The sequence below is a fragment of the Pan troglodytes genome, chromosome 5 (assembly GCF_028858775.2).
Source record: "Pan troglodytes isolate AG18354 chromosome 5, NHGRI_mPanTro3-v2.0_pri, whole genome shotgun sequence".
Lineage (NCBI taxonomy): Eukaryota > Metazoa > Chordata > Mammalia > Primates > Hominidae > Pan > Pan troglodytes.
Genome location: NC_072403.2, coordinates 64055059 through 64072598, shown reverse-complemented (window position 1 = coordinate 64072598; position 17540 = coordinate 64055059). Strand labels below are relative to the sequence as shown.

General features: G+C 43.8%; 1 pseudogene; it reads left to right on the top strand.

Moving 5' to 3' along the window:
- The first annotated feature begins 45 nt into the window (after window positions 1-45).
- The window catches only part of LOC735678 (beta-glucuronidase-like), a 469528-nt pseudogene continuing 452033 nt past the window's right edge, over window positions 46-17540 (top strand).

Sequence of the window (17540 nt, the reverse complement as noted above, 5' to 3'; positions counted from 1 at the left end):
AAGGCGCCGCTCTTGGCTTCGGCGGCGCCGCTGTAGCTTGGAGGCGGTACTTCCTCCAGCATTTGCCGCGAGTTATTGGCAAGTTCCCCTGCAGTTGTTTGGGCTGTCGCTGTGGCTGGTTGTACTGTGTGCGGCCAGCCATGGAGCGCTCTGGGCCCAGCGATGGTGGGTTTCATGAAGCGAGTCCGGGCGGGGTGGGCCGTGTCGGGGGAGCTGGGGTGCCGCACTAACTAGGCCGCCTCTCTTTTCCTCTTGCTCCAGTGACAGGCTCAGACGCATCGGGACCGGACCCGCAGCTTGCGGTCACCATGGGCTTCACGGGGTTCGGTGAGTGACTGCCCCAGGCAGAGACCCTCTTCCTTTTGCAGAGGTTTGAAGAGCTGCAGAATGGGAGGGGAGATCGAGCTGTCAACTCGGAATTACTGTAGCTCGGGTGCATACCTTGCAGTTTGTCAATATTCTTCTCCCATTTGTCTTCTATTCTGCATATCCGTTGGAACCAACTCAGGTGACAGTTATGAGAGTCCTGGAGAGAGAGGAAGAGAAAGGATTTTTCTAATTTTAAGTCACCAATAATGCTAAAATGAACATTTTTGTAAATAACAGCATTTGTACGAGGATTTTTAAAAATATGTAATTCTGTAGGGTAGATTTCTAAAAGAGAGCCTAGTTTATTCAGAAGTATAAATACTTAAAAAGCTGAAAAATTGGGTATGTGCCTTTTAAAGCTTCTTGATGCTTACTGCCGTAATACCCATCAAAAAACTTGTTTCAGGTTATACCAAAGTTAACAGAATTTAAGAATGCCATTTTGACCATATCCGTACCAACACAGAGTAGGTATTATTATTTAAAAAGAAAATTATTTAAAAAATGAAAACAAAACTTTAGTAGACTGATACATGAGAAATGATTTCTCTTTATTTTGCATTTTAAAATTATAAATGCTGTTCATCCAAACATTGGGATTCTAACTTCCCTGAACCTTTTCTCAAGGTCTTCTTGTTCTCTTTTGACCAGCGTGTATTAATTCTATGATAGTAATTAAACAGTAGACTTACACATATTGGCCTTGGGTTGTGTTCACACATACTAGTTCTGTAGTTTTTCTATTCATTCTTTTTTTCTTGGAGACGGAGTCTCGCTCAGTCGCCCAGGCTGGAGTGCAGTGGCAAGATCTCGGCTCACTGCGAGCTCTGCCTCCCGGATTCACGCCATTTTCCTGCCTCAGCCTCCCTAGTAGCTGGGACTACAGGCGCCCGCCACCTCGCCTGGCTAATTTTTTTTGTATTTTTAGTAGAGACGGGGTTTCACCGTGTTAGCCAGGATGATCTCGATCTCCTGACCTCGTGATCCGCCCGTCTCGGCCTCCGAAAGTGCTGGGATTACAGGCGTGAGCCACCGCGCCCAGCCTTTTCTATTTTTTTATTTTTTGAGATGGAGTCTCGCTCTGTCACCCAGGCTGGAGTGTACTAGTGCGATCTTGGCTCACTGCAGCCTCCTCCTCCCAGACTTAAGCCATCCTCCCACCTTAGTCTCCTGAGTAGCTGGGACCACAGATATGTGCCACCACACCTGGCTAATTTTTTATACTTTTGGTAGAGACGAGGTTTCACCATGTTGCCCAGGCTGATCGATCTCCTGAGCTCAAGCAATCCGCCCACCTGAGCCTCTCAAAGTGATTACAGGCATGAGCCACCCCACCCGGTATAAATCCTTCATTTTAGTACATCATTCCTTTACTCTGGAGTGAGAAAGGTGTCCATATGTTTGTGCCAAAGAGGGGAAAATTTTAAGAGTTTTGATAAAGTTACTGGGGGAGGAGGAGAATGTTTCCATGCTCATACAGTTCCTTGTTATAGGGCTGAGATTTCTGTTTCCCTCTTAGCTCCTTAAAGTACCTGCATTACTTCTCATGTTGCCCCTTTCGTCTTCAAGCCAACTGTAATGCCTCAAATTCTTCTCAAACATTGGATCTCTCTGACTTCTTCTGCCATAGCTGTTGTGCATCTTTGCCTTTAAGGGCCAACTAGGATAGTTTCCCTATTTAAAAGTCCATAACCTTAATTACATTTGCAAAGGGTAACTTTTGGGACATTCTCCATTCTGCCTCCCACATTAGTGTTGTTGTTTCGTAGGGTAGGGATCTAGAGGAGGATGGGAAAGTTGCCTGGTTAATAGTACTTAGTGAAGGGATTGTCATCAGAAGTTTTCTGTGACTCAGACTCCTTCTGTGATATTTTATGGTTATATTGGAGCCATGCTATAAACTAGACAAAGTAAGTGTTTATTGATCAGTATTGATCACCTAAAGTTTGGCCAACTTACTGCAAGACAATCACAGTCTCCCATTTGTTCATGTTTTAGGTAAAAAAGCTCGCACATTTGACTTGGAAGCAATGTTTGAACAAACTCGAAGAACAGCTGTGGAAAGAAGTCGCAAAACACTGGGTAAGAAGTTCAGATATTTGTCGTTTTATTGGTTTAAGTACTATGTATACCTCATGCAAGTATATTAAAAAAGAGAAAAGAATGTTGGCTAGGCGCCGTGGCTCACGCCTGTAATCCCAGCACTTAGGGAGGCCAAGGCAGGCAGATCACCTGAGGTCAGAAGTTTGAGACCAGCCTGGCCAACATGGTGAAACCCCATCTCAACTAAAAATACAATAATTAGCTGGGCATGGTGCAGGGGCCTGTAATCCCAGCTAGTCGTGCGGCTGAGGCAGTAGCTTCGGTTGAAGTCGGGAGGCAGAGGTTGCAGTGAGCTGATATCCCCCCATTGCACTCCAGCCTGGGGGACAAGAGTGAAATTCCATCTCAGAGAACAAAGAAAAAAAAGAATGTTGTTATGCTACTTGTCACTGTTGGGTTTTTTTTTTTTTTTGAGATGGAGTCTCGCCCTGTTGCCCAGGCTGGAGTGCAATGGCATGATCTCGGCTCACTGCAGCCTCCACCTCCCCAGTTCAAGCGATTCTCCTGCCTCTGCCTCCCGAATAGCTGGGACTGCGGGCACATGCCACCACGCCCGGCTAATTTTTTGTATTTTTAGTAGAGATGGGTTTTCACTGTGTTGGCCAGGCTGGTTTTGAACTCCTGACCTTGTGATCCGCCTACCTTGGCCTCCCAAAGTGCTGGGATTACAGACGTGAACCACTGTGCCCTGCTTTTTGTTTTTTGGTTTTTTTTTTTTTGAGATGGAGTCTCGCTTTATTGCTGGGCTGGAGTGCAGGGGTGCGATCTTAGCTCACTGCAACTTCTACCTCCCCGGTTCAAGCAATTTTCCTGCCTCAGCCCTCCAAGTAGCTGGGACGACAGGTGTACGCCACCACGCCCAGCTAATTTTTGTATTTTTAGTAGAGATGGGGTTTCACCATGTTGGCCAGGATGGTCTTGATCTCTTGATCTTGTGATCTGCCTGCCTCCTAAAGTGCTGGGATTACAGGTGTGAGCCACCGCACCCAGCCCAATTTATCATTTTAAAACCAACAATGGGCCAGTTGTAGTGGCTCATGCCTGTAATCCCAGCATTTTGGGAGGCTGAGGTGGGTGAATCACCTAAGGTCAAGAGTTCGAGACCAGCCTGGCCAACATGGTGAAACCCCGTCTTGACTGAAAATAGAAAAACTATCCGGGTGTGATGGTGGGCACCTGTAATCCCAGCTACTAGGGAGGCTGAGGCAGGAGAATCGCTTGAACCTGGGAGGCAGAGGTTGTGGTGAGCTGAGATCGCACCATTGCACTCCAGCCTGGGCGACAAGAGCAAAACTCCATCTCAAAATAAATAAAATAAAATAAAATAAAATGGGCCACAAGAGCAAAACTCCATCTTAAAATAAAATAAGATAAAATAAAATATAAAGTATAAAACAAAATAACTAAAATAAAAAATAAAATGTTGTACAGCAGCAATATCCAGTATTTGGCAGTGTGCCTGACAAAAAATATTTTCAGTCTTTGGAAGAAAACTTTTTTGTGGCGAAAAGAAAGCCATCTACATGTACTATTTTTTGAAAAAACCCTTCATTATTTGTTTTATTTGAGACGGAGGCCTGCTCTGTCGCCCAGGCTGGAGTGCAATGGCGCGATCTCAGCTCACTGTGACCTCCGCCTCTTGGGTTCAAGTGATTCTCTTGCCTCAGCCTCCTGAGTAGCTGGGATTACAGGTGACCACCACCATGCCTGGCTAAATTTTTTGTATTTTTAGTGGAGACGGGGTTTCGCCATGTTGGCCAGGCTGGTCTCGAACTTGTGACCTCAGGTGATCCGCCTGCCTCGGCCTCCCAAAGTGCTGGGATTACAGGTGTGAACAACTGTGCCAGGCCAAAACCCATCATTATTATTATTGTTATTATCGTTATTTTTTTGAGATGGCGTCTCGCTCTGTCGCCCTGGCTGGAGTGCAGTGGTGTGATCTTGGCTCACTGCAAGCTCCGCCTGCCGGGTTCACGCCATTCTCCCGCCTCAGCCTCTGGAGTAGCTGGGACTACAGGTGCCTGCCAACACGCCTGGCTAATTTTGTTTTTGTATTTTTAGCAGAGATGGGGTTTCACCATGTTAGCCAGGATGGTCTCGATCTCCTGACCTCGTGATCCACTCGCCTTGGCCTCCCAAAATGCTGGGATTACAGGTGTGAGCCACTGCACCCAGCAAAACCCTTCATTATTATGTGAAATTTCAAACACGGAAGTATAGTCATGAACTACCATGTACCCATCAATCAGATTTAACTACTGTAACAGTTCATGGCTAGCGTTACTTCTGTTTCCCCTTTCAGATGATTTCGAAGCAAATCTTGGACATCATTTTACTCATAAATATTTTTGTATATACCTTAAAACGATAAGGATTGTTTTAAAAAAAGCTTAGCCAAGATACGTGTAAGAGATAGGAAAAACCAAGTTGTTTCCTATCCTCTCACACTCCTCTCAGTACTTTCCCCTCCTTTTTTTTTTTTTTTTTTTTTTAAATTTGAGACAGGGTCTCACTGATGTTGCTTAGACAGGTGCGCAGTGGCATGACCTTGCCTCACTACAGACTCCACTTCCCGGGCTCGGGTAATCCTCTCACCTCAGCCTCCCAAATAGTTGGGACTGTAGGTTGGTGCTACCACACCCCACTAATTTTTTGTATTTTTAGTTGAGATAGATTTCACCATGTTGGCTGGGCGAGGTGGCTCATGCCTGTAATCCCAGCACTTTGGGAGGGGCGGATCACGAAGTCAGGAGATTGAGACCATCCTGGCTAACATGGTGAAACCCCGTCTCTACTAAAAATACAAAAAATTAGCTCGGCGTGGTGGCAGGCGCCTGTAGTTCCAGCTACTTGGGAGGCTGAGGCGGGAAAATGGCGTGAACCCCAGAGGCAGAGCTTGCAGTGAGCCGAGATCTTGCCACTGCACTCCAGCCTGGGCGACAGAGTGAGACTCTTGTCTCAAAAAAAAAAAAAAAACTCACCATGTTGTCCAGGCCAGTCTTGAATTCCTGGGCTCAAGTGATCCACCTGTCTTGGCCTCCCAAAGTGCTAGGATTACAGGTGTGAACCAGTACTTTATTTCTGACACCAGATATGTAGGAGTTTTCCCCCACACATCAACCAGTTCTCCAACTGGGTATCCGGTAACTCACTTTAATTCTGACACCGTCTGCCTGGAGACTACCACAAGACTGCCTTCACTCAGACACTAATCTCAATTCACAGGTTGTGACCAGTGCTTCTAATCTACTGGCTATAAATCAGGGTTCCCATGACCACTCTTTTTGCTTTGATAATTAGCTAGGATGGCTCACAGGGAAACACTTTACTTATGTTTAACAGTTTATTATAAAGAATATTATAAATGATACAGATGAACAGCCAGATGAAGTAATGCATTGGGCAAGGTATGCGGTGGGAGAGGTGCAGAGCTTCTGTGCCCTCTCTGGGTGCACCAACTCCCCAGCATCCCCCTGTGTTCAACTACCCTGAAGCTAATCACATCTAGTGGTTCAGGAGTGTCTAGGCTGGGTGCAGTGGCTCACACCTATAATCCCAGCACTTTGGGGGACCAAGGTAGGAGGATCACTTGAGCCCAGGAGTTTGAGACAAACCTGGGCTAACACAGTGAGATCCCGTTCAAAAAATCTTATAAAAATTAACTGGGCATGGCGGCGCACACCTGTAGTCCCAACTACTTGGGAGGCTGAGGTGAGAGGGTCACTTGAGCCCAGAGGTTGAGGCTGCAGTGAGCTATGATCATGCCACTGCATCACAGCCTGAGTAAAAAAGCAAGAGCCTGTCTCAAAAAAAAAAAAAAAAAAAATTTCTATAGATCTTAATTTCCAGCTTCCCCAGAGATTGGTGGGTGGGGATGAAAGTTCCAATTATCTAACCCGTCAGTTTTTTTAGTGAGCAGCAGTCCCATCCTGAGGCCTAGGGATCCCACACTAAGTCACTTCAATAGCATAAATTTAGGTGGGATCCAAAGGGGCTTCTAATGAATAACAAAAGACAGCTCCTATCACTCAGGAAATTCCAAGGGTTTCAGAAGCTGTGTGGCAGGAACCTGAAACAAAGACCAAATATATATATATATGTTTTTTGAGACAGAGTCTCGCTCTGTCGCCCAGACTGGAGTGCAGTGGTGTGATCTCGACTCACTGCAAGCTCCGCCTCCTGGGTGCACGCCATTCTCCTGTCTCAGCCTCCTGAGTAGCTGGGACTATAGGCACTGGGCACCATGCCTGGCTAATTTTTTTTTTTTTTTGTATTTTTAGTAGAGACAGGGTTTCACCCTGTTAGCCAGGATGGTCTCGATCTCCTGCCCTCATGATCCGCCCCCCTCAGCCTCCCAAAGTGCTGGGATTACAGGAGTGAGCCACCACACCTGGTCAAATATATTTCATATTATGCCACAATATCATCACATCAAAAAACAATTTTAATATCCTCAAACGATAGACAAAGACATGCTATCTGAGGCATTTACAAATGTTTTAAACAATTTAGTGAATGTACTATCACAGTATAGGTACCTTGTATTTACCATTTTAAGCATATAATACAACATGTTTTGAACAAGGATTGTCTTATTTGGCTATGTCGGCTTTTTGTTGTTATTTACTTATTTATTTTTTTGAGTTGCCCAGGCTGGAGGGCAATAGTGTAATCTAGGCTCACTGCAACCTCTGCCTCCTGGTTCAAGCAATTTTCCTGCCTCAGCCTCTCCAGTAGCTGGGATTATAGGCACGTGCCACCACCACCTGACTAACTTTTGTATTTTTAGTAGAGACAGGGTTTCACCATGTTGGCCAGGCTGATCTCAAACTCTTGAAGTCAAGTGATCCGCCTGCCTCAACCTCCCAAAGTGAAGCTTTTTATTTTTAATTTTTTTATTTTCAATTTTTGTGGGTACATAGTAGATGTATATATTTGTGGGTATGTAAGTTTTATAGCCCCTGGTACTTTGCTTTGTAAAATAGGTTCTCAGTAATATTTTGAGAATATTAAATTGAATTTAGACCTGTAATACTGTCTTGTTAAAAAATGAAATCTTGCTGCTTTGGAATGTTTTAAAATGGCACAATCTGGGCTGGGCACGGTGGCTCACGCCTGTAATCCCAGCACTTTGGGAGCCTGAGGTGGGTGGGTCACCTGAGATCAGGAGTTTGAGATCAGCCTGGCCAACGTGATGAAACCCTGTCTCTACTAAAGATACAAAAATTAACCGGATGTGGGTGGCGGGCACCTGTAGTCCCAGTTACTCGGGAGGCTGAGGCAGGAGAATCGCTTGAACCTGGGAGGCGGAGGTTGCAGTGAGCCTAGATCGTGCCATTGCACTCCAGCCTGGGCGACGAGAGCAAAACTCTGTCTTAAAAAAAAGGGGGGGCACAATCTGTTGGAAAGAGCTTGGGATTTGGAATTGGGGGACCTAGGTTTAAGGCCCAGCCCCACAGTCTACTAGATGAGTAACATTGGATGGGTTTTCCAATTTCTGATCCTTCATAACCCTGTTGTGTGTGTATCATCTACCTTGGACGTTTCTTGAAGAGATTAAGATGTTGGGTGTAGTAGCTTATAAACAGCAAAGTACTTTATAAATATTATTTTAAATTCTTGTAATTTTTCTTAGTAAAGCATGTATACATTTTACCTAAGAGGAACTTGGGGAGTTATTAAATTTTTAAATTTTTGAAAAATTGTCTCAAGACTATGATCTCCTTTGATTTTTGTGGACAAATTATTGAACTTTCTTGATTTACTATTACATCTTTGGACTGCAATTTCTACCTCTGATCTAAACACATGAATCTAAATTGATTATCTCTTTGAAAAATCTACTTAGCTTTAGCATGTAAATAGAAAATACCATTGGGATAATTTATGGAAGTAGTATTCATCATTATATGGGAAGTTACTCATAAGAGATTTTTTTTTTTTTTTTTTTTTAGTGTTCTTCCAGACTTGGCAATTAGATTACACTTAGACCGTCGAATTAAAAGTGATTCCCTGTGAGCTGTCCTAGTAAATTATGAAATTGAAGAGAGGGGTTGCAGGAACCCTAGTTTCCTACCGTGAGACAGTTTGACTTACTTTTCTTTAAAAGTTGAAAATTCTCATATGGGCATTATTTATCTCATGCTTGGTATTGGAGTCTTTCCCTGGGTATTCATAGTACACTTGAGGAAACTAAGACTTTGACCCTTTTAATAGAAAGTTTGTCTGTATGTGGGGGTATGAGCTGTCTTGGTTGCTAAGTGCACTAGTGGAAAGGATGAATTACTGTAAAACCCCGATAAAATATGTGCTGTGAAGGGTCTGGAAATGATAATGGTACAAAATTTTTTTTAATGTTTTTTATGTTCTTGAAAGCTATAAGTGTGTGTAGGACATATGAAATACAGATTTTTTTTCTTTTTCTTGAGACAGAGTCTCTCTCTCTCACCCAGGCTAGAGTGCAGTGGGACGATCTCAGCTCACTGCAACCTCCGCCTCCCAGGTTCGAGGAATTCTTCCTCAACCCCCTGAGTAGCTGGGATTACAGGCGTGCACCACCATGCCCGGCTAATTTTTTGTATTTCTAGTAGAGACGGGGTTTCACCATGTTGCCCAGGCTGGCCTCGAACTCCTGACCTCGTGATCCACCTGCCTCGGCCTCCCAAAGTGCTGGAATTACAGGCATAAGCCACCATGCCTGGCCTTGAAACCATCTTTCAAAATGTGGTCTTTTTGCAGTACAGCTGGGATGTCTCTGCCTTTCCCACCATGCACCTTTGTAAAGGGGCGGCTTCTGTCTCGCCGGTGTAACAGATTTCTTCCCTGTGTCCCCTTTCTCTTCTGTCAATGAATCATGGGTGGCTGTCTGCTGGGGACCGCTCTCAGTGTCTCATGCACTGAATGCAACATGGACACAAACTTATGATAGGGCCAGGTGGGGGACAGCAAGAGGTGAGCACCGGAAATTGCATGAGCTAGGAGTCACTGGCTGGTAGTGGGTGAGGGACACGTGGTAGGGACAGTTTAGCAGCTGGATCAGGGTGGAAATCCAAATCCTGACAGCTGAGAAGTGGCACAGACCTGCTTCTGTGGGGACAAGTGTCCACTGGCCCTGGCCAACTGGCCTCCAGGGGGCATTGTTGGAATATGCGATCATCCCAAAGCACTTCAGCTTGAAGAAGATCTAGGACACAGTTTGTTGTTACCACCTCAGAGCATTTAGATGGGACGTGATGGATGGAATTGAAGTTAAAAACCCATTCACCATTTCTAGTTAGTACAGTAGGCTCCTAATTTACAGAAATGCTTGTGAAATTGAGAATCATGATAAAATCCTCATACCTCCTCCTCTTTTGACCAAATCTTTCTAAAATGCACAATTATAATTTCTTATCTTTAGGAAAAAGTAATTATGTTATATGTGTTATATACACTATGTAAATATAGTTCATTAAATCATTCTTTGGTGTTTGAAGACTTTCTAATTCATTACTTCATTCCAGACATCAATGACAACAGCACATACACATATACACATATGAGCAGGTACACATATGAGCTACCTACTAATATGCCCTGATTTTGATTGTATTTTGTGAAAACCTTGGTACGGGTTATTTTTAAATGAATGTTTTCCCAAATTTTAAGCTGAAACTAGGATGCATCAAAATTATCTTGGTCATAATCTTGTCAATGATATCATCTAAAGGCCACCAGGAACACACCTGTAGCCCAGCAAAGTTGAGGCCATCGACTGGCTCATCACAACAAGGAAGGCTGTGCACCACTGGGACCCAGCAGCAGCTCAGCAGCAGCAGTGAGAGGGCCTTGGGAAAGACTTGGAGGGTTTGGCTTATACAAGGTGATCTTGGGGAGGGTCAAGGAAACAGGCTGTGATGGTTAATATTGAGTGTCAACTTGATTGGATTGAAGGATGCAAAGGATTGTTCCTGGGTGTATATGTGAGAGTGTGGCCAAAGGAGATTAACATTTTAATCAGTGGACTGGGAGAGGCACACCCACCCTCAATCTGGGTGGGCATCATCTAATCAGCTGCCACAGCAGCTAAAATAAAGCAGGCAGAAGTTGGAATGAGCAGACTTGCTGAGTGTTCCAGCCTTCATCTTTCTCCCATGCTGGATGCTTCCTGCCCTCGAACATCAGACTCCAAGTTCTTCAGCTTTTTTTTTTTTTTTTGGACTCTTGGATTTACACCATTGGTTTGCCAGGGGCTCCCAGGCCTCTAGCTGCAGACTGAAGGCTGCACTGTGAGCCTCCCTACCTTTGAAGTTTGGGACTCAGACTGGCTTCTTGGCTCCTCAGCTTGCAGTCGGCCTATTGTGAGACTTCCCCTTGTGATCATGTGAGCCAATTCTCCTGATAAACTCACCTTCATATGTACATCTATCCTATTAGTTCTGTCCGTTTAGAGAACCCTGACTAATACACAGGCCATGCTCAGATGGAGTGCTGTCTGGAAATGGGAGTAATTCTGTGGTTGAATGTCTTAATTGTCCTGGAAGGTGGGAGAAATGGAATGAGGCTGGTGCTACAATTGATGTAAAAGCAGCAGCTGCTCACATAAGTCGGGGTGGGGCATGCCTAGGCGTATTTGTGGTATTGACCACGTTCTTGTTTTTGTTTGTGACCAGACCAGATTACAGAGGGGTATTGATTTGCCTTGTCCCTGCCCCCACCATCACAGTGTGTCCCTGTCCAGTGTTGGTGCTGTGTGGCATTGCTTGTGTCCATAGGAGTCCATCAAGGCAGAGCGGCAGAGCGGCAGAGCGGCAAGGCAGGTCAGCTTCCAGCTCTTCCAGGCTGCATGTCCCCCTCAATATCCTGTAAGTTCTGATCTGGCAGATACTGAATACTCAAGGGTTCACATTCTCTTAGCCTAGAGGTGGCTGCAATAATGAAAGGCATTTGGCTGATGTGTTTTCAAAGGAGAGGGAAGCTGTCTGTGTTTGTTACCTGCGGCTGCATAACAAATGACCACAGCCTAGTGACTCGAAACATCACACACCAGTTACCTCTGCTCTCAGTAGGTCAGAAGTTCAGGCATAGACCAGCTGTGGCCTCCACTCTGAGTCTCAGCAGGCTACAATCAGGGCTCAATCAGGGCTGTGGTCCTGTCAGAGGCTCTCTCAGGTTGTTGGTAGTTGTAGGACTGAAGTTCCTGTTTTTGGGGGGTCGTCAGCTGGTGTATTAGTCTATTTTCACACTAGTGATCAAGACATACCTGAGACCGGGTACTTTATTTAAAAAAAAAAAAAAAGAAAGAGGTTTAATGGACTCACAGTTCCATGTGGCTGGGGAGGCCTCACCATCATGGTGGAAGGCAAAAGGCCCACCTTACATGGCAGCAGGCAAGAGAGAATGAGAGCCAAGCAAAAGGGGTTTCCCCTTATAAAACCATCAGATCTCATGAGACTTATTCACTACCATGAGAACAGTATGGGGGAAACTGCCCCCATGAATCAATTATCTTCCACCAGTTCCCTCCCACAACATGTGGGAAATATGGGAGCTACAATTCAAGATGAGATTTGGGTGGAGACACAGCCAAACCTATCAACTGGGGACCACTCTCAGCATCCAGGGGCTGCCATGGTTCCTGCCACATGGCCTCTCACAGTCCTTCCTATAGGACGGCCACCCTTCTTACACAAGTCAGCAAGAGGGAGTCTCTCTTGCCCCCACTTGCTAAGGCAGAATCTCACATCAGATGTAACCATCACATTTGCTGTATTCTATTATCTAGAATTATGTCACAAGCCCCTTTATGCTCAGGGGAGTGGATTATCCAAAACATAGATCACCGGGGAGGGGTGACCTTAGGGTGTGTTGGCCACATCACCTAAGAGTACATGAAACATCTCTCTAATTTCTTCCATTTCTTCAGCTTTTAAAAAATTACTAAATGAATAAACATAGACAATTTAGGTTGCATGAATGAATACAAAGAAGAACGTATTATCATTCCTAATTATCACAATTTCTACCACAAACATGATGACTTGTAACACTTGCATGTATGTACTGGACCAGTTTTTATAAACCATCCCAGCTATGGTCTGCTGCTCAATGGGACTGATGACTCTTCAGACGTATGGTCTGGGATCAACCACATTCTTGCAGGCCACCAAGAGGAGGCATCCATCTCCACAGAAGAGAGACGAGCTCTGGGCTCCTTCTGCACCTTCACAGTGAAGGCTCAACGGGGCACATGGATCCCTGTGTTGCCCTAGATATGACATTTTTACATTTTTGACTTTTCACCCTGTAGTGGGGGTTAAGGGCAGAGCTACAGGCATCTGGTAGGTATAGCCTAGGGACATTGCTAAATACTCTTCCACAGGGAGGACAGTCTCTGATCACAAAGAATTGTCCAGCCTAAAATGTCAATAGTGCCAGGGTTAAAAACACTGGCTCCAACCTTGCACAAGTCTGTGAAGTTCAAGACATTGTGGAGGTTTTTCTTTTTTTTTTTTTTTTTTTTTTTTTTGCTGTTTACAAAGGTGTTCTTTTCTCTCCCTATCATACTTCACAGTTCAACCCAATGGAAATGGATTGAAAGAGTGAAAGTCACTGGTCTCAAAGAATCTATGGAATTTAGCATTTTGAAAATCACATAGCAATTTTGGGTAGGTATTCACATGCACTAAAAAACCAGGCAAACATCCGACTCCCAGGATAAAGTGACTGAGAGCAGTAGAAGACTTGTTGAGCCTTAAGGAATAAGAGGAAAATTATGTTATGAAGTGCAGGAACAGCACAGACCCAGACGAGGGGATGCAACCCGGAGCCAGTAACCCGGCGCCTCCTCCTCCCCAGGGCGCAGCGCTGGCTGATCCCCGGATACCGTGATCACACGTCCCAGGTCCTGAGAGCACCTCATAGGTAGACTTTTGGGACTTTTGGGACGCAGCACTTGAAGAGAGGTTTACCTAAACTTTCCTCCTGGGAGCCTGTGATCATTTGAAAGTAACAGAAGAAAGTTGTCAGGCTGAGGAAAGTTTCAACAGGCACTTGGTGAGAATGGGAAGCATCCGTTCATTGCGAAATCGCGGGGACAGAGGAGGAATTCACGGGATCAGAGCACTGAGAAACTCCAGAGGCTTCTGGTTCACCACCCTGATTCCACAGATGTGGGTCAGAGGCAGAGATGGAAGTTGGAATGGACAAGCCTGCCCTCTCCTCGGCTCTCCATGGCTCTGTCCTCAGGCTGTTTCTGCAATTTGACATGAGGCCTGGCCCCAGGGAAACCAGTGGGGCCTCATCTCCTCCCTGTGCTGCTCTGAGGTGGAGCCTTCTCAGGGTCAGTCCAGCTCTGGAGCCCCTTTCCAGCTCAGTCACCAAAGCTGTCTGGTCCCAGGGCGGTGCTGAGTGACAGGCACGCCAGCCAATCCAATCGGCCATTTCATACCCAATGCGTGTGACTGATAAAGATTTAACGCCCTGTCTCCAAGACACAGGCTTTACATAAACAGCTTTAATGACTTCTTCACTTAGAGACAAGACTCCTTAGTGGTGGACCCTCAGGCATCCATGCAGGATGTAAGAAAGCTCCCGTATATACATGAACTGAGAAGTGTGTAGAAGAATAAATACTGTAATAGGTAATAAAATGTATGTATTTTTATTTATGTGCTACTTTGTCTTTCTCCCTCTCTGTGTATATACACATACATACAAAAATGTATTCATTCTATGGAAAACATGAAAGATGTAATATTCTTTACATATGAAATTTTAATTAATGTATTTTTTCTGATCATATGAACACCACAAATATAATTTTATAATTTTTTTACCTAACAATAAGTCTTAAATATACATGGACAATATCATAGTTTTTTTTTAATCATAATTAAAATGGTTGTGAAACATTCCACTTTAATTTATTCCTCCTAATCCCTAGGGTGGTACCTTAAGTGAGGGTTTCTCAGCCTCGGTACCATGGGCAGTTTGGGTTAGCCCATCCTTTTCAGAGACACTGCCCTGGACACTGCAGGATGTGGCTTCACATTCTGGTCTCTGCCTACTGGATGCCAGAAACATCCCTTCCCCTTAGCTGTGGTAATCAACACTGTCACTAGACATTGCCAAATGTTCCCTGGAGGACAAAATCACCCTAGGTTGAGAACCAATGGCATTTTTTTTAAACTATCATTGTAAGACAAAGCCACCTGAACTTCCTTGCTGATGTCTCTTCACTTCTTTTTTTTTTTTTTTTTTTTTTGAGACAGAGCCTTGCTCTGTCGCCCAGGCTGGAGTGCAGTGGCATGATCTCGGCTCACTGCAAGCTCCGCCTCCCAGGTTCACACCATTCTCCTGCCTCAGCCTCCTGAGTAGCTGGGATTACAGGTGCCCGCCACCACACCTGGCTAATTTTTTTGTGTTTTTAGTAGAGACGGGTTTTCACCATGTTAGCCAGGATAGTCTCGATCTCCTGACCTCATGATCCGCCCACCTTGGCCTCCCAAAGTGCTGGGATTACAGGCATGAGCCACCACGCCTGGCCTCAACTTCTATCTAATTCTATTCAGAGGGAAAATTTCTAGAAGCGACATTCCTGTTGCAGAGAAGATATTCACTTGAGAACCTTGATATATATTTGCCAAATTTCTGTCCAAGTATCATTTTTAAAAAGTTAAAAACATGACTTTCATAGAAACACATACAGAGCATATGTCAAAGATGTATTTCTCTAATGCAGTGAGACAGCCAGCAAGACAGCGAGGCTGCAGCAGCATGGGGACAGAGTGCAGAAAGAGGTCGCAGAAGCCTTGGAAGAACGTCATTCAGTCATACAAGGACACCCTGATGCTTGCGCTGTGGTCCTTTCCAAGTCCACGGGGCGTTGTTCCTTTGTGTCAACACCAGATAAGACTCATGGGCATTGCTGTCAGTGTTGTGTGTGTTATAATACCAGGGACCCTCACATGGCTGTGTTAGATTCTAACCAATAGAAAATAATAAGTCAAAGCAAAGACCGTTACTGATTCCTTCCATTGTTTCTTCAGAGACTTTGGTTTAGCGCTCTGAACTTTCTGATTATCAGATCTTATGTGTTTGCTAATATATAAAATAACAAATTAGGCATAATGCCCTATAATTTTCTCAGTTTGATTAATTGCCTGAAATTTGATCTATCAGTCAGGGTTTGATTAGAATAGAGAAATCACATGTAATTTGAACAAGGAAAGATTAATACGAAGAATTGCCAGCTATAACGGTTTTGGAGCAATGAGGATTGGCTAGTAAAAAGTAAAGAGAACTCTAAGGAATATAAGAATAACAGATAAAAGGAGCGTCAACCCCTGGGGTTGAGATACAACATCCAGGGCCTCTGGGATTAAGATCCAGACCCTGTTTGAGGGGGCATGGCTGTGGCTCACTGAATGAAGAGAAGTTGCTGTGGTAGAAATCTGTCTCATCAGAATCACTCTGCTATAATACTGCCTTGTGGAGGTACTGGTGGAAGATACTCGGTGCTGCTGACTGCTGTGCACTTCAGGAGCTTGACAATGGAGCAAACTGCACGGGTTCTGGATCTGGACACTGGAGAAGCTGTGTTGCAGTACAGAACCCTGCCAAGAGGAGCACACAAGACTCTTGGAAAGAAGAGGAAAATCTCCTCTTACAATGTCGATCTAACATCATGCCAACTAGCAAAGGAAAAATGTTTAGAGGGTCCAAGTTCATTTCTGCAGAGCAGACATGAAAGGTTGAATTCGGAGCTGAGAGACAATAAGTGGACAACTGGCACATTTGGTCAAACTTGTAATTTTATATCTTAGATGGACAAATTAAACACAAGTCCATAGGTGTTTTCCTTACAAGCTTACATTTAAATTTGGGATCCTGGTCAGAATTTTGCTAAGGACTTCATTCTTTCCCAGTGTTTCAGGAAGGATACCGTGGGGCCAGAGCCACTTTTCTTTATTGTAAGGTCCTGGGCTGTGGCCCCTTTTGCTTTTCTGGGCTTCTTTCTCATGGGCGTCTGTTTTGGGAGCTTCATTTCCTCATCTGCTTTGACACTTTAATCTTGGACATTGTAGTGAAATGCTTCACATTGTCACACATTCTAATCTCAGAGACCACTCCAAATCTTTTTGAATTTTCTTGGCCATTGGAATTAGTACTCTGGAATCAGTACATTAAGAATGGTTTTTTAAAAACTATGAGCTAGAATTTCCACATTTTAGAAGAAATGGTCAGTATAAATTTGGAGAAGCAGTTTCTAGCTAGTAGTAGCTGTGCAGAAAAACAGTTTTATTGATAAGTATCTGATTTGGATTTAGGAACCAGCTAGGATGAAAAATTCAATTGAGGTCTAGCCAGATAGACATAAATTTTATTTTTCCTTTATATTCTGTGTCCAAAAGACAAATTGTCATGAGTTATTTTTTTTTTTTTTCTGAAGTATCCGTTTGTTTCTCAGCTTTGGAATTAGAGGTGTAGAAAATAAACGGGACTCAACAGCCTAAGATTTTGTTTAAAAAGATGTTCTTATTTATTTATATTAAAAAATTTCTAAACTTTTTTTTTGCAAGAAACTGTATGTCAGCATTTTCATTTTTGATAGATAAATTTTATATTTGGGATTTTGATTATTAAGTTGTTTCTCCACCAGAATTCCTTATGGATTTTTGTAATAATCTGTATTTAGTGTGTTTAATTATTTGCTTTCCATTTATATTTATTTTGGGATTTCTTTTTTAAGAGAATGGCACCCGTGACAGCATACTGTTAATATTACCCTTGTATCATACTTTACCGTGCCATCTCTGAAGAATATTACAGACCATTTTAGAGCATGGTGAATAACAAATTTTTACCTTAGGAGTTCACTTGAATAGTCATTTTTATATTTGTGACTGCAAGTCACTTTTAGGGGCTGTAACTTCCTTAGTACTGGTAGCATTATTATCCAATGGACTTTTATAGCTTTCATTAGGTTTTCTTATGTTTTTGTTCTTTAAAGAACATTTTACTTAACTTAGTATTTCATTTTTCATCTATATTATGAGGCAGTAAGAGTCTTCTGTTTTTCCAAAGTT